The 16547-nt window shown below is 45.3% G+C and overlaps 12 non-coding genes across 12 annotated transcripts; all 12 read left to right on the top strand.

The window, feature by feature from the left end:
- The first annotated feature begins 809 nt into the window (after positions 1–809).
- Positions 810–1000, top strand: LOC141190372 (U2 spliceosomal RNA). Its single transcript, XR_012264400.1, has one exon. It is a non-coding gene; the product is annotated as a U2 spliceosomal RNA (small nuclear RNA).
- Positions 1001–2120: 1120 nt separating this feature from the next.
- On the top strand, positions 2121–2311 carry LOC141190371 (U2 spliceosomal RNA). The gene has a single exon (XR_012264399.1). It is a non-coding gene; the product is annotated as a U2 spliceosomal RNA (small nuclear RNA).
- A 1119-nt stretch (positions 2312–3430) lies between these two features.
- Positions 3431–3621, top strand: LOC141190370 (U2 spliceosomal RNA). The gene has a single exon (XR_012264397.1). It is a non-coding gene; the product is annotated as a U2 spliceosomal RNA (small nuclear RNA).
- A 1119-nt stretch (positions 3622–4740) lies between these two features.
- LOC141190369 (U2 spliceosomal RNA) lies at positions 4741–4931 on the top strand. The gene has a single exon (XR_012264396.1). It is a non-coding gene; the product is annotated as a U2 spliceosomal RNA (small nuclear RNA).
- A 1117-nt stretch (positions 4932–6048) lies between these two features.
- Positions 6049–6239, top strand: LOC141190368 (U2 spliceosomal RNA). Its single transcript, XR_012264395.1, has one exon. It is a non-coding gene; the product is annotated as a U2 spliceosomal RNA (small nuclear RNA).
- A 1122-nt stretch (positions 6240–7361) lies between these two features.
- On the top strand, positions 7362–7552 carry LOC141190367 (U2 spliceosomal RNA). The gene has a single exon (XR_012264394.1). It is a non-coding gene; the product is annotated as a U2 spliceosomal RNA (small nuclear RNA).
- A 1121-nt stretch (positions 7553–8673) lies between these two features.
- On the top strand, positions 8674–8864 carry LOC141190366 (U2 spliceosomal RNA). The gene has a single exon (XR_012264393.1). It is a non-coding gene; the product is annotated as a U2 spliceosomal RNA (small nuclear RNA).
- A 1119-nt stretch (positions 8865–9983) lies between these two features.
- On the top strand, positions 9984–10174 carry LOC141190365 (U2 spliceosomal RNA). The gene has a single exon (XR_012264392.1). It is a non-coding gene; the product is annotated as a U2 spliceosomal RNA (small nuclear RNA).
- Positions 10175–11298: 1124 nt separating this feature from the next.
- LOC141190364 (U2 spliceosomal RNA) lies at positions 11299–11489 on the top strand. The gene has a single exon (XR_012264391.1). It is a non-coding gene; the product is annotated as a U2 spliceosomal RNA (small nuclear RNA).
- A 1120-nt stretch (positions 11490–12609) lies between these two features.
- LOC141185176 (U2 spliceosomal RNA) lies at positions 12610–12800 on the top strand. The gene has a single exon (XR_012259863.1). It is a non-coding gene; the product is annotated as a U2 spliceosomal RNA (small nuclear RNA).
- A 1123-nt stretch (positions 12801–13923) lies between these two features.
- Positions 13924–14114, top strand: LOC141190362 (U2 spliceosomal RNA). The gene has a single exon (XR_012264389.1). It is a non-coding gene; the product is annotated as a U2 spliceosomal RNA (small nuclear RNA).
- Positions 14115–15236: 1122 nt separating this feature from the next.
- Positions 15237–15427, top strand: LOC141191192 (U2 spliceosomal RNA). The gene has a single exon (XR_012265191.1). It is a non-coding gene; the product is annotated as a U2 spliceosomal RNA (small nuclear RNA).
- Positions 15428–16547: the final 1120 nt, after the last annotated feature.

Raw genomic sequence — 16547 nt, 5'->3', positions numbered from 1 at the left:
GATAAGCTGCACAATATAATTGACCTTTCAGTATATTGTTGCACACACACCATCTATTTAGCAAATGCCCTTGTTATCAACAGCAGCCTTTTAAACTCACCTGAGCTAACAGGTATGTGAGCTGGTTACTCTGCTGCGCTTAAAATTTCTTTTTTGGTTTGCTACAATGCCTTTTCTGAAACGTTGTCTCCCTCTGCTGGAACACTGACTTCTTTCATTTAATGCCTGCAGACTATAAAAGAGAAACCAACCCAAAAAGTTTGGTTGATTAGTCTGTGGCATTCTTTTAAACTGTTGCTTATGGCGGTCTCTGTGAGCTTCTCAGTGACATTCAGCCATCCAGGTATCCTGCCTGCAGTAGACGGAATGTGGCAATGGAACGCTGGCTGCGCGTGTCATAATAGGCTCTGAGCCTTTATATACCTGCGCACAGCAGCAGCCACCTTCAGTCTGCTGCTGGACAGCCAGCAGCAGCAGCAGCAGGAGAGGTAATTAATCAGCAACCCTCCTGCTAAGGGTAGACTGCTGCTCGTTCCACCCCCCCCCCCCGCCTTAATTGGTTCTCCTCCCTTCCAACGGTGTTGAGGCGGGTGGGAACAGCCGGGGGTTGAGGGTACTGTGCTAAAAGAGGTGGAGTTATGCAGATCTAAAACGCGTGGATTGCAGCAGCAGCAAGCCGAAAAGTGCAGGCATGTGAGGGATCTAGAGGTTGACAGCATGTCTTCTTAACGGGAGTCCAGGTGGCCATCTCCACAAATGGACTTTTCAGAATCCTTGGGTGGCACCGTAGTCGGAAACCAATTCTGGTTATCGCTTCTCGGCCTTTTGGCTAAGATCAAGTGTAGTATCTGTTCTTATCAGTTTAATATCTGATACGTCCCCTATCTGGGGACCATATATTAAATGGATTTTTAGAACAGGGAGATGGAAAAAGAGCTTGCTCTGTCCACTCCACGCATTGACCTGGTATTGCAGTATCTCCAGGACCGGTGCACCCCTTCTTTAATGCAGTTTCTAAAATCAGAAAGAATTGAATTCAATGCTTTTTGTTCATTTTGCTTGTTTGTCGGATTTTGGGATGGACTCTTTGGCTTTGCTTTTCTTCTCCTCATTGGATTTTTCATGTTAAAAGTTGCAGAAGCCAGATGACAAGCTCATTTTGGTTCAACTTCAGCAACTGTGCATTGCATTGCCATGTAATGTAATGTAATGCAATGCTATCTATCTAGCTCTCCCTCTATACTTCCTTTTGGATAAACAGACATATTAGGCAAGCATTTTGGAGCTTTCACCTAAATAACTACAGGTGGTGAGATAAGCTGCACAATATAATTGACCTTTCAGTATATTGTTGCACACACACCATCTATTTAGCAAATGCCCTTGTTATCAACAGCAGCCTTTTAAACTCACCTGAGCTAACAGGTATGTGAGCTGGTTACTCTGCTGCGCTTAAAATTTCTTTTTTGGTTTGCTACAATGCCTTTTCTGAAACGTTGTCTCCCTCTGCTGGAACACTGACTTCTTTCATTTAATGCCTGCAGACTATAAAAGAGAAACCAACCCAAAAAGTTTGGTTGATTAGTCTGTGGCATTCTTTTAAACTGTTGCTTATGGCGGTCTCTGTGAGCTTCTCAGTGACATTCAGCCATCCAGGTATCCCGCCTGCAGTAGACGGAATGTGGCAATGGAACGCTGGCTGCGCGTGTCATAATAGGCTCTGAGCCTTTATATACCTGCGCACAGCAGCAGCCACCTTCAGTCTGCTGCTGGACAGCCAGCAGCAGCAGCAGCAGGAGAGGTAATTAATCAGCAACCCTCCTGCTAAGGGTAGACAGCTGCTCGTTCCACCCCCCCCCCGCCTTAATTGGTTCTCCTCCCTTCCAACGGTGTTGAGGCGGGTGGGAACAGCCGGGGGTTGAGGGTACTGTGCTAAAAGAGGTGGAGTTATGCAGATCTAAAACGCGTGGATTGCAGCAGCAGCAAGCCGAAAAGTGCAGGCATGTGAGGGATCTAGAGGTTGACAGCATGTCTTCTTAACGGGAGTCCAGGTGGCCATCTCCACAAATGGACTTTTCAGAATCCTTGGGTGGCACCGTAGTCGGAAACCAATTCTGGTTATCGCTTCTCGGCCTTTTGGCTAAGATCAAGTGTAGTATCTGTTCTTATCAGTTTAATATCTGATACGTCCCCTATCTGGGGACCATATATTAAATGGATTTTTAGAACAGGGAGATGGAAAAAGAGCTTGCTCTGTCCACTCCACGCATTGACCTGGTATTGCAGTATCTCCAGGACCGGTGCACCCCTTCTTTAATGCAGTTTCTAAAATCAGAAAGAATTGAATTCAATGCTTTTTGTTCATTTTGCTTGTTTGTCGGATTTTGGGATGGACTCTTTGGCTTTGCTTTTCTTCTCCTCATTGGATTTTTCATGTTAAAAGTTGCAGAAGCCAGATGACAAGCTCATTTTGGTTCAACTTCAGCAACTGTGCATTGCATTGCCATGTAATGTAATGTAATGCAATGCTATCTATCTAGCTCTCCCTCTATACTTCCTTTTGGATAAACAGACATATTAGGCAAGCATTTTGGAGCTTTCACCTAAATAACTACAGGTGGTGAGATAAGCTGCACAATATAATTGACCTTTCAGTATATTGTTGCACACACACCATCTATTTAGCAAATGCCCTTGTTATCAACAGCAGCCTTTTAAACTCACCTGAGCTAACAGGTATGTGAGCTGGTTACTCTGCTGCGCTTAAAATTTCTTTTTTGGTTTGCTACAATGCCTTTTCTGAAACGTTGTCTCCCTCTGCTGGAACACTGACTTCTTTCATTTAATGCCTGCAGACTATAAAAGAGAAACCAACCCAAAAAGTTTGGTTGATTAGTCTGTGGCATTCTTTTAAACTGTTGCTTATGGCGGTCTCTGTGAGCTTCTCAGTGACATTCAGCCATCCAGGTATCCCGCCTGCAGTAGACGGAATGTGGCAATGGAACGCTGGCTGCGCGTGTCATAATAGGCTCTGAGCCTTTATATACCTGCGCACAGCAGCAGCCACCTTCAGTCTGCTGCTGGACAGCCAGCAGCAGCAGCAGCAGGAGAGGTAATTAATCAGCAACCCTCCTGCTAAGGGTAGACAGCTGCTCGTTCCACCCCCCCCCGCCTTAATTGGTTCTCCTCCCTTCCAACGGTGTTGAGGCGGGTGGGAACAGCCGGGGGTTGAGGGTACTGTGCTAAAAGAGGTGGAGTTATGCAGATCTAAAACGCGTGGATTGCAGCAGCAGCAAGCCGAAAAGTGCAGGCATGTGAGGGATCTAGAGGTTGACAGCATGTCTTCTTAACGGGAGTCCAGGTGGCCATCTCCACAAATGGACTTTTCAGAATCCTTGGGTGGCACCGTAGTCGGAAACCAATTCTGGTTATCGCTTCTCGGCCTTTTGGCTAAGATCAAGTGTAGTATCTGTTCTTATCAGTTTAATATCTGATACGTCCCCTATCTGGGGACCATATATTAAATGGATTTTTAGAACAGGGAGATGGAAAAAGAGCTTGCTCTGTCCACTCCACGCATTGACCTGGTATTGCAGTATCTCCAGGACCGGTGCACCCCTTCTTTAATGCAGTTTCTAAAATCAGAAAGAATTGAATTCAATGCTTTTTGTTCATTTTGCTTGTTTGTCGGATTTTGGGATGGACTCTTTGGCTTTGCTTTTCTTCTCCTCATTGGATTTTTCATGTTAAAAGTTGCAGAAGCCAGATGACAAGCTCATTTTGGTTCAACTTCAGCAACTGTGCATTGCATTGCCATGTAATGTAATGTAATGCAATGCTATCTATCTAGCTCTCCCTCTATACTTCCTTTTGGATAAACAGACATATTAGGCAAGCATTTTGGAGCTTTCACCTAAATAACTACAGGTGGTGAGATAAGCTGCACAATATAATTGACCTTTCAGTATATTGTTGCACACACACCATCTATTTAGCAAATGCCCTTGTTATCAACAGCAGCCTTTTAAACTCACCTGAGCTAACAGGTATGTGAGCTGGTTACTCTGCTGCGCTTAAAATTTCTTTTTTGGTTTGCTACAATGCCTTTTCTGAAACGTTGTCTCCCTCTGCTGGAACACTGACTTCTTTCATTTAATGCCTGCAGACTATAAAAGAGAAACCAACCCAAAAAGTTTGGTTGATTAGTCTGTGGCATTCTTTTAAACTGTTGCTTATGGCGGTCTCTGTGAGCTTCTCAGTGACATTCAGCCATCCAGGTATCCCGCCTGCAGTAGACGGAATGTGGCAATGGAACGCTGGCTGCGCGTGTCATAATAGGCTCTGAGCCTTTATATACCTGCGCACAGCAGCAGCCACCTTCAGTCTGCTGCTGGACAGCCAGCAGCAGCAGCAGCAGGAGAGGTAATTAATCAGCAACCCTCCTGCTAAGGGTAGACAGCTGCTCGTTCCACCCCCCCCCGCCTTAATTGGTTCTCCTCCCTTCCAACGGTGTTGAGGCGGGTGGGAACAGCCGGGGGTTGAGGGTACTGTGCTAAAAGAGGTGGAGTTATGCAGATCTAAAACGCGTGGATTGCAGCAGCAGCAAGCCGAAAAGTGCAGGCATGTGAGGGATCTAGAGGTTGACAGCATGTCTTCTTAACGGGAGTCCAGGTGGCCATCTCCACAAATGGACTTTTCAGAATCCTTGGGTGGCACCGTAGTCGGAAACCAATTCTGGTTATCGCTTCTCGGCCTTTTGGCTAAGATCAAGTGTAGTATCTGTTCTTATCAGTTTAATATCTGATACGTCCCCTATCTGGGGACCATATATTAAATGGATTTTTAGAACAGGGAGATGGAAAAAGAGCTTGCTCTGTCCACTCCACGCATTGACCTGGTATTGCAGTATCTCCAGGACCGGTGCACCCCTTCTTTAATGCAGTTTCTAAAATCAGAAAGAATTGAATTCAATGCTTTTTGTTCATTTTGCTTGTTTGTCGGATTTTGGGATGGACTCTTTGGCTTTGCTTTTCTTCTCCTCATTGGATTTTTCATGTTAAAAGTTGCAGAAGCCAGATGACAAGCTCATTTTGGTTCAACTTCAGCAACTGTGCATTGCATTGCCATGTAATGTAATGTAATGCAATGCTATCTATCTAGCTCTCCCTCTATACTTCCTTTTGGATAAACAGACATATTAGGCAAGCATTTTGGAGCTTTCACCTAAATAACTACAGGTGGTGAGATAAGCTGCACAATATAATTGACCTTTCAGTATATTGTTGCACACACACCATCTATTTAGCAAATGCCCTTGTTATCAACAGCAGCCTTTTAAACTCACCTGAGCTAACAGGTATGTGAGCTGGTTACTCTGCTGCGCTTAAAATTTCTTTTTTGGTTTGCTACAATGCCTTTTCTGAAACGTTGTCTCCCTCTGCTGGAACACTGACTTCTTTCATTTAATGCCTGCAGACTATAAAAGAGAAACCAACCCAAAAAGTTTGGTTGATTAGTCTGTGGCATTCTTTTAAACTGTTGCTTATGGCGGTCTCTGTGAGCTTCTCAGTGACATTCAGCCATCCAGGTATCCCGCCTGCAGTAGACGGAATGTGGCAATGGAACGCTGGCTGCGCGTGTCATAATAGGCTCTGAGCCTTTATATACCTGCGCACAGCAGCAGCCACCTTCAGTCTGCTGGACAGCCAGCAGCAGCAGCAGCAGGAGAGGTAATTAATCAGCAACCCTCCTGCTAAGGGTAGACAGCTGCTCGTTCCACCCCCCCCCCGCCTTAATTGGTTCTCCTCCCTTCCAACGGTGTTGAGGCAGGTGGGAACAGCCGGGGGTTGAGGGTACTGTGCTAAAAGAGGTGGAGTTATGCAGATCTAAAACGCGTGGATTGCAGCAGCAGCAAGCCGAAAAGTGCAGGCATGTGAGGGATCTAGAGGTTGACAGCATGTCTTCTTAACGGGAGTCCAGGTGGCCCTCTCCACAAATGGACTTTTCAGAATCCTTGGGTGGCACCGTAGTCGGAAACCAATTCTGGTTATCGCTTCTCGGCCTTTTGGCTAAGATCAAGTGTAGTATCTGTTCTTATCAGTTTAATATCTGATACGTCCCCTATCTGGGGACCATATATTAAATGGATTTTTAGAACAGGGAGATGGAAAAAGAGCTTGCTCTGTCCACTCCACGCATTGACCTGGTATTGCAGTATCTCCAGGACCGGTGCACCCCTTCTTTAATGCAGTTTCTAAAATCAGAAAGAATTGAATTCAATGCTTTTTGTTCATTTTGCTTGTTTGTCGGATTTTGGGATGGACTCTTTGGCTTTGCTTTTCTTCTCCTCATTGGATTTTTCATGTTAAAAGTTGCAGAAGCCAGATGACAAGCTCATTTTGGTTCAACTTCAGCAACTGTGCATTGCATTGCCATGTAATGTAATGTAATGCAATGCTATCTATCTAGCTCTCCCTCTATACTTCCTTTTGGATAAACAGACATATTAGGCAAGCATTTTGGAGCTTTCACCTAAATAACTACAGGTGGTGAGATAAGCTGCACAATATAATTGACCTTTCAGTATATTGTTGCACACACACCATCTATTTAGCAAATGCCCTTGTTATCAACAGCAGCCTTTTAAACTCACCTGAGCTAACAGGTATGTGAGCTGGTTACTCTGCTGTGCTTAAAATTTCTTTTTTGGTTTGCTACAATGCCTTTTCTGAAACATTGTCTCCCTCTGCTGGAACACTGACTTCTTTCATTTAATGCCTGCAGACTATAAAAGAGAAACCAACCCAAAAAGTTTGGTTGATTAGTCTGTGGCATTCTTTTAAACTGTTGCTTATGGCGGTCTCTGTGAGCTTCTCAGTGACATTCAGCCATCCAGGTATCCCGCCTGCAGTAGACGGAATGTGGCAATGGAACGCTGGCTGCGCGTGTCATAATAGGCTCTGAGCCTTTATATACCTGCGCACAGCAGCAGCCACCTTCAGTCTGCTGCTGGACAGCCAGCAGCAGCAGCAGCAGGAGAGGTAATTAATCAGCAACCCTCCTGCTAAGGGTAGACAGCTGCTCGTTCCACCCCCCCCCCCCGCCTTAATTGGTTCTCCTCCCTTCCAACGGTGTTGAGGCGGGTGGGAACAGCCGGGGGTTGAGGGTACTGTGCTAAAAGAGGTGGAGTTATGCAGATCTAAAACGCGTGGATTGCAGCAGCAGCAAGCCGAAAAGTGCAGGCATGTGAGGGATCTAGAGGTTGACAGCATGTCTTCTTAACGGGAGTCCAGGTGGCCATCTCCACAAATGGACTTTTCAGAATCCTTGGGTGGCACCGTAGTCGGAAACGAATTCTGGTTATCGCTTCTCGGCCTTTTGGCTAAGATCAAGTGTAGTATCTGTTCTTATCAGTTTAATATCTGATACGTCCCCTATCTGGGGACCATATATTAAATGGATTTTTAGAACAGGGAGATGGAAAAAGAGCTTGCTCTGTCCACTCCACGCATTGACCTGGTATTGCAGTATCTCCAGGACCGGTGCACCCCTTCTTTAATGCAGTTTCTAAAATCAGAAAGAATTGAATTCAATGCTTTTTGTTCATTTTGCTTGTTTGTCGGATTTTGGGATGGACTCTTTGGCTTTGCTTTTCTTCTCCTCATTGGATTTTTCATGCTAAAAGTTGCAGAAGCCAGATGACAAGCTCATTTTGGTTCAACTTCAGCAACTGTGCATTGCATTGCCATGTAATGTAATGTAATGCAATGCTATCTATCTAGCTCTCCCTCTATACTTCCTTTTGGATAAACAGACATATTAGGCAAGCATTTTGGAGCTTTCACCTAAATAACTACAGGTGGTGAGATAAGCTGCACAATATAATTGACCTTTCAGTATATTGTTGCACACACACCATCTATTTAGCAAATGCCCTTGTTATCAACAGCAGCCTTTTAAACTCACCTGAGCTAACAGGTATGTGAGCTGGTTACTCTGCTGCGCTTAAAATTTCTTTTTTGGTTTGCTACAATGCCTTTTCTGAAACGTTGTCTCCCTCTGCTGGAACACTGACTTCTTTCATTTAATGCCTGCAGACTATAAAAGAGAAACCAACCCAAAAAGTTTGGTTGATTAGTCTGTGGCATTCTTTTAAACTGTTGCTTATGGCGGTCTCTGTGAGCTTCTCAGTGACATTCAGCCATCCAGGTATCCCGCCTGCAGTAGACGGAATGTGGCAATGGAACGCTGGCTGCGCGTGTCATAATAGGCTCTGAGCCTTTATATACCTGCGCACAGCAGCAGCCACCTTCAGTCTGCTGCTGGACAGCCAGCAGCAGCAGCAGCAGGAGAGGTAATTAATCAGCAACCCTCCTGCTAAGGGTAGACAGCTGCTCGTTCCACCCCCCCCCCCGCCTTAATTGGTTCTCCTCCCTTCCAACGGTGTTGAGGCGGGTGGGAACAGACGGGGGTTGAGGGTACTGTGCTAAAAGAGGTGGAGTTATGCAGATCTAAAACGCGTGGATTGCAGCAGCAGCAAGCCGAAAAGTGCAGGCATGTGAGGGATCTAGAGGTTGACAGCATGTCTTCTTAACGGGAGTCCAGGTGGCCATCTCCACAAATGGACTTTTCAGAATCCTTGGGTGGCACCGTAGTCGGAAACCAATTCTGGTTATCGCTTCTCGGCCTTTTGGCTAAGATCAAGTGTAGTATCTGTTCTTATCAGTTTAATATCTGATACGTCCCCTATCTGGGGACCATATATTAAATGGATTTTTAGAACAGGGAGATGGAAAAAGAGCTTGCTCTGTCCACTCCACGCATTGACCTGGTATTGCAGTATCTCCAGGACCGGTGCACCCCTTCTTTAATGCAGTTTCTAAAATCAGAAAGAATTGAATTCAATGCTTTTTGTTCATTTTGCTTGTTTGTCGGATTTTGGGATGGACTCTTTGGCTTTGCTTTTCTTCTCCTCATTGGATTTTTCATGTTAAAAGTTGCAGAAGCCAGATGACAAGCTCATTTTGGTTCAACTTCAGCAACTGTGCATTGCATTGCCATGTAATGTAATGTAATGCAATGCTATCTATCTAGCTCTCCCTCTATACTTCCTTTTGGATAAACAGACATATTAGGCAAGCATTTTGGAGCTTTCACCTAAATAACTACAGGTGGTGAGATAAGCTGCACAATATAATTGACCTTTCAGTATATTGTTGCACACACACCATCTATTTAGCAAATGCCCTTGTTATCAACAGCAGCCTTTTAAACTCACCTGAGCTAACAGGTATGTGAGCTGGTTACTCTGCTGCGCTTAAAATTTCTTTTTTGGTTTGCTACAATGCCTTTTCTGAAACGTTGTCTCCCTCTGCTGGAACACTGACTTCTTTCATTTAATGCCTGCAGACTATAAAAGAGAAACCAACCCAAAAAGTTTGGTTGATTAGTCTGTGGCATTCTTTTAAACTGTTGCTTATGGCGGTCTCTGTGAGCTTCTCAGTGACATTCAGCCATCCAGGTATCCCGCCTGCAGTAGACGGAATGTGGCAATGGAACGCTGGCTGCGCGTGTCATAATAGGCTCTGAGCCTTTATATACCTGCGCACAGCAGCAGCCACCTTCAGTCTGCTGCTGGACAGCCAGCAGCAGCAGCAGCAGGAGAGGTAATTAATCAGCAACCCTCCTGCTAAGGGTAGACAGCTGCTCGTTCCACCCCCCCCCGCCTTAATTGGTTCTCCTCCCTTCCAACGGTGTTGAGGCGGGTGGGAACAGCCGGGGGTTGAGGGTACTGTGCTAAAAGAGGTGGAGTTATGCAGATCTAAAACGCGTGGATTGCAGCAGCAGCAAGCCGAAAAGTGCAGGCATGTGAGGGATCTAGAGGTTGACAGCATGTCTTCTTAACGGGAAACCAGGTGTCCATCTCCACAAATGGACTTTTCAGAATCCTTGGGTGGCACCGTAGTCGGAAACCAATTCTGGTTATCGCTTCTCGGCCTTTTGGCTAAGATCAAGTGTAGTATCTGTTCTTATCAGTTTAATATCTGATACGTCCCCTATCTGGGGACCATATATTAAATGGATTTTTAGAACAGGGAGATGGAAAAAGAGCTTGCTCTGTCCACTCCACGCATTGACCTGGTATTGCAGTATCTCCAGGACCGGTGCACCCCTTCTTTAATGCAGTTTCTAAAATCAGAAAGAATTGAATTCAATGCTTTTTGTTCATTTTGCTTGTTTGTCGGATTTTGGGATGGACTCTTTGGCTTTGCTTTTCTTCTCCTCATTGGATTTTTCATGTTAAAAGTTGCAGAAGCCAGATGACAAGCTCATTTTGGTTCAACTTCAGCAACTGTGCATTGCATTGCCATGTAATGTAATGTAATGCAATGCTATCTATCTAGCTCTCCCTCTATACTTCCTTTTGGATAAACAGACATATTAGGCAAGCATTTTGGAGCTTTCACCTAAATAACTACAGGTGGTGAGATAAGCTGCACAATATAATTGACCTTTCAGTATATTGTTGCACACACACCATCTATTTAGCAAATGCCCTTGTTATCAACAGCAGCCTTTTAAACTCACCTGAGCTAACAGGTATGTGAGCTGGTTACTCTGCTGCGCTTAAAATTTCTTTTTTGGTTTGCTACAATGCCTTTTCTGAAACGTTGTCTCCCTCTGCTGGAACACTGACTTCTTTCATTTAATGCCTGCAGACTATAAAAGAGAAACCAACCCAAAAAGTTTGGTTGATTAGTCTGTGGCATTCTTTTAAACTGTTGCTTATGGCGGTCTCTGTGAGCTTCTCAGTGACATTCAGCCATCCAGGTATCCCGCCTGCAGTAGACGGAATGTGGCAATGGAACGCTGGCTGCGCGTGTCATAATAGGCTCTGAGCCTTTATATACCTGCGCACAGCAGCAGCCACCTTCAGTCTGCTGCTGGACAGCCAGCAGCAGCAGCAGCAGGAGAGGTAATTAATCAGCAACCCTCCTGCTAAGGGTAGACAGCTGCTCGTTCCACCCCCCCCCCCCCCGCCTTAATTGGTTCTCCTCCCTTCCAACGGTGTTGAGGCGGGTGGGAACAGCCGGGGGTTGAGGGTACTGTGCTAAAAGAGGTGGAGTTATGCAGATCTAAAACGCGTGGATTGCAGCAGCAGCAAGCCGAAAAGTGCAGGCATGTGAGGGATCTAGAGGTTGACAGCATGTCTTCTTAACGGGAGTCCAGGTGGCCATCTCCACAAATGGACTTTTCAGAATCCTTGGGTGGCACCGTAGTCGGAAACCAATTCTGGTTATCGCTTCTCGGCCTTTTGGCTAAGATCAAGTGTAGTATCTGTTCTTATCAGTTTAATATCTGATACGTCCCCTATCTGGGGACCATATATTAAATGGATTTTTAGAACAGGGAGATGGAAAAAGAGCTTGCTCTGTCCACTCCACGCATTGACCTGGTATTGCAGTATCTCCAGGACCGGTGCACCCCTTCTTTAATGCAGTTTCTAAAATCAGAAAGAATTGAATTCAATGCTTTTTGTTCATTTTGCTTGTTTGTCGGATTTTGGGATGGACTCTTTGGCTTTGCTTTTCTTCTCCTCATTGGATTTTTCATGTTAAAAGTTGCAGAAGCCAGATGACAAGCTCATTTTGGTTCAACTTCAGCAACTGTGCATTGCATTGCCATGTAATGTAATGTAATGCAATGCTATCTATCTAGCTCTCCCTCTATACTTCCTTTTGGATAAACAGACATATTAGGCAAGCATTTTGGAGCTTTCACCTAAATAACTACAGGTGGTGAGATAAGCTGCACAATATAATTGACCTTTCAGTATATTGTTGCACACACACCATCTATTTAGCAAATGCCCTTGTTATCAACAGCAGCCTTTTAAACTCACCTGAGCTAACAGGTATGTGAGCTGGTTACTCTGCTGCGCTTAAAATTTCTTTTTTGGTTTGCTACAATGCCTTTTCTGAAACGTTGTCTCCCTCTGCTGGAACACTGACTTCTTTCATTTAATGCCTGCAGACTATAAAAGAGAAACCAACCCAAAAAGTTTGGTTGATTAGTCTGTGGCATTCTTTTAAACTGTTGCTTATGGCGGTCTCTGTGAGCTTCTCAGTGACATTCAGCCATCCAGGTATCCCGCCTGCAGTAGACGGAATGTGGCAATGGAACGCTGGCTGCGCGTGTCATAATAGCCTCTGAGCCTTTATATACCTGCGCACAGCAGCAGCCACCTTCAGTCTGCTGCTGGACAGCCAGCAGCAGCAGCAGCAGGAGAGGTAATTAATCAGCAACCCTCCTGCTAAGGGTAGACAGCTGCTCGTTCCACCCCCCCCCCGCCTTAATTGGTTCTCCTCCCTTCCAACGGTGTTGAGGCGGGTGGGAACAGCCGGGGGTTGAGGGTACTGTGCTAAAAGAGGTGGAGTTATGCAGATCTAAAACGCGTGGATTGCAGCAGCAGCAAGCCGAAAAGTGCAGGCATGTGAGGGATCTAGAGGTTGACAGCATGTCTTCTTAACGGGAGTCCAGGTGGCCATCTCCACAAATGGACTTTTCAGAATCCTTGGGTGGCACCGTAGTCGGAAACCAATTCTGGTTATCGCTTCTCGGCCTTTTGGCTAAGATCAAGTGTAGTATCTGTTCTTATCAGTTTAATATCTGATACGTCCCCTATCTGGGGACCATATATTAAATGGATTTTTAGAACAGGCAGATGGAAAAAGAGCTTGCTCTGTCCACTCCACGCATTGACCTGGTATTGCAGTATCTCCAGGACCGGTGCACCCCTTCTTTAATGCAGTTTCTAAAATCAGAAAGAATTGAATTCAATGCTTTTTGTTCATTTTGCTTGTTTGTCGGATTTTGGGATGGACTCTTTGGCTTTGCTTTTCTTCTCCTCATTGGATTTTTCATGTTAAAAGTTGCAGAAGCCAGATGACAAGCTCATTTTGGTTCAACTTCAGCAACTGTGCATTGCATTGCCATGTAATGTAATGTAATGCAATGCTATCTATCTAGCTCTCCCTCTATACTTCCTTTTGGATAAACAGACATATTAGGCAAGCATTTTGGAGCTTTCACCTAAATAACTACAGGTGGTGAGATAAGCTGCACAATATAATTGACCTTTCAGTATATTGTTGCACACACACCATCTATTTAGCAAATGCCCTTGTTATCAACAGCAGCCTTTTAAACTCACCTGAGCTAACAGGTATGTGAGCTGGTTACTCTGCTGCGCTTAAAATTTCTTTTTTGGTTTGCTACAATGCCTTTTCTAAAACGTTGTCTCCCTCTGCTGGAACACTGACTTCTTTCATTTAATGCCTGCAGACTATAAAAGAGAAACCAACCCAAAAAGTTTGGTTGATTAGTCTGTGGCATTCTTTTAAACTGTTGCTTATGGCGGTCTCTATGAGCTTCTCAGTGACATTCAGCCATCCAGGTATCCCGCCTGCAGTAGACGGAATGTGGCAATGGAACGCTGGCTGCGCGTGTCATAATAGGCTCTTAGCCTTTATATACCTGCGCACAGCAGCAGCCACCTTCAGTCTGCTGCTGGACAGCCAGCAGCAGCAGCAGCAGGAGAGGTAATTAATCAGCAACCCTCCTGCTAAGGGTAGACAGCTGCTCGTTCCACCCCCCCCCCCCCGCCTTAATTGGTTCTCCTCCCTTCCAACGGTGTTGAGGCGGGTGGGAACAGCCGGGGGTTGAGGGTACTGTGCTAAAAGAGGTGGAGTTATGCAGATCTAAAACGCGTGGATTGCAGCAGCAGCAAGCCGAAAAGTGCAGGCATGTGAGGGATCTAGAGGTTGACAGCATGTCTTCTTAACGGGAGTCCAGGTGGCCATCTCCACAAATGGACTTTTCAGAATCCTTGGGTGGCACCGTAGTCGGAAACCAATTCTGGTTATCGCTTCTCGGCCTTTTGGCTAAGATCAAGTGTAGTATCTGTTCTTATCAGTTTAATATCTGATACGTCCCCTATCTGGGGACCATATATTAAATGGATTTTTAGAACAGGGAGATGGAAAAAGAGCTTGCTCTGTCCACTCCACGCATTGACCTGGTATTGCAGTATCTCCAGGACCGGTGCACCCCTTCTTTAATGCAGTTTCTAAAATCAGAAAGAATTGAATTCAATGCTTTTTGTTCATTTTGCTTGTTTGTCGGATTTTGGGATGGACTCTTTGGCTTTGCTTTTCTTCTCCTCATTGGATTTTTCATGTTAAAAGTTGCAGAAGCCAGATGACAAGCTCATTTTGGTTCAACTTCAGCAACTGTGCATTGCATTGCCATGTAATGTAATGTAATGCAATGCTATCTATCTAGCTCTCCCTCTATACTTCCTTTTGGATAAACAGACATATTAGGCAAGCATTTTGGAGCTTTCACCTAAATAACTACAGGTGGTGAGATAAGCTGCACAATATAATTGACCTTTCAGTATATTGTTGCACACACACCATCTATTTAGCAAATGCCCTTGTTATCAACAGCAGCCTTTTAAACTCACCTGAGCTAACAGGTATGTGAGCTGGTTACTCTGCTGCGCTTAAAATTTCTTTTTTGGTTTGCTACAATGCCTTTTCTGAAACGTTGTCTCCCTCTGCTGGAACACTGACTTCTTTCATTTAATGCCTGCAGACTATAAAAGAGAAACCAACCCAAAAAGTTTGGTTGATTAGTCTGTGGCATTCTTTTAAACTGTTGCTTATGGCGGTCTCTGTGAGCTTCTCAGTGACATTCAGCCATCCAGGTATCCCGCCTGCAGTAGACGGAATGTGGCAATGGAACGCTGGCTGCGCGTGTCATAATAGGCTCTGAGCCTTTATATACCTGCGCACAGCAGCAGCCACCTTCAGTCTGCTGCTGGACAGCCAGCAGCAGCAGCAGCAGGAGAGGTAATTAATCAGCAACCCTCCTGCTAAGGGTAGACAGCTGCTCGTTCCACCCCCCCCCCCCGCCTTAATTGGTTCTCCTCCCTTCCAACGGTGTTGAGGCGGGTGGGAACAGCCGGGGGTTGAGGGTACTGTGCTAAAAGAGGTGGAGTTATGCAGATCTAAAACGCGTGGATTGCAGCAGCAGCAAGCCGAAAAGTGCAGGCATGTGAGGGATCTAGAGGTTGACAGCATGTCTTCTTAACGGGAGTCCAGGTGGCCATCTCCACAAATGGACTTTTCAGAATCCTTGGGTGGCACCGTAGTCGGAAACCAATTCTGGTTATCGCTTCTCGGCCTTTTGGCTAAGATCAAGTGTAGTATCTGTTCTTATCAGTTTAATATCTGATACGTCCCCTATCTGGGGACCATATATTAAATGGATTTTTAGAACAGGGAGATGGAAAAAGAGCTTGCTCTGTCCACTCCACGCATTGACCTGGTATTGCAGTATCTCCAGGACCGGTGCACCTCTTCTTTAATGCAGTTTCTAAAATCAGAAAGAATTGAATTCAATGCTTTTTGTTCATTTTGCTTGTTTGTCGGATTTTGGGATGGACTCTTTGGCTTTGCTTTTCTTCTCCTCATTGGATTTTTCATGTTAAAAGTTGCAGAAGCCAGATGACAAGCTCATTTTGGTTCAACTTCAGCAACTGTGCATTGCATTGCCATGTAATGTAATGTAATGCAATGCTATCTATCTAGCTCTCCCTCTATACTTCCTTTTGGATAAACAGACATATTAGGCAAGCATTTTGGAGCTTTCACCTAAATAACTACAGGTGGTGAGATAAGCTGCACAATATAATTGACCTTTCAGTATATTGTTGCACACACACCATCTATTTAGCAAATGCCCTTGTTATCAACAGCAGCCTTTTAAACTCACCTGAGCTAACAGGTATGTGAGCTGGTTACTCTGCTGCGCTTAAAATTTCTTTTTTGGTTTGCTACAATGCCTTTTCTGAAACGTTGTCTCCCTCTGCTGGAACACTGACTTCTTTCATTTAATGCCTGCAGACTATAAAAGAGAAACCAACCCAAAAAGTTTGGTTGATTAGTCTGTGGCATTCTTTTAAACTGTTGCTTATGGCGGTCTCTGTGAGCTTCTCAGTGACATTCAGCCATCCAGGTATCCCGCCTGCAGTAGACGGAATGTGGCAATGGAACGCTGGCTGCGCGTGTCATAATAGGCTCTGAGCCTTTATATACCTGCGCACAGCAGCAGCCACCTTCAGTCTGCTGCTGGACAGCCAGCAGCAGCAGCAGCAGGAGAGGTAATTAATCAGCAACCCTCCTGCTAAGGGTAGACAGCTGCTCGTTCCACCCCCCCCCCCGCCTTAATTGGTTCTCCTCCCTTCCAACGGTGTTGAGGCGGGTGGGAACAGCCGGGGGTTGAGGGTACTGTGCTAAAAGAGGTGGAGTTATGCAGATCTAAAACGCGTGGATTGCAGCAGCAGCAAGCCGAAAATTGCAGGCATGTGAGGGATCTAGAGGTTGACAGCATGTCTTCTTAACGGGAGTCCAGGTGGCCATCTCCACAAATGGACTTTTCAGAATCCTTGGGTGGCACCGTAGTCGGAAACCAATTCTGGT

Source organism: Phyllobates terribilis, unplaced genomic scaffold (assembly GCF_046119375.1).
Source record: "Phyllobates terribilis strain yellow unplaced genomic scaffold, ASM4611937v1 Scaffold_40__1_contigs__length_11209783, whole genome shotgun sequence".
NCBI lineage: Eukaryota > Metazoa > Chordata > Amphibia > Anura > Dendrobatidae > Phyllobates > Phyllobates terribilis.
This window is presented reverse-complemented; position numbering and strand designations above follow the sequence as displayed.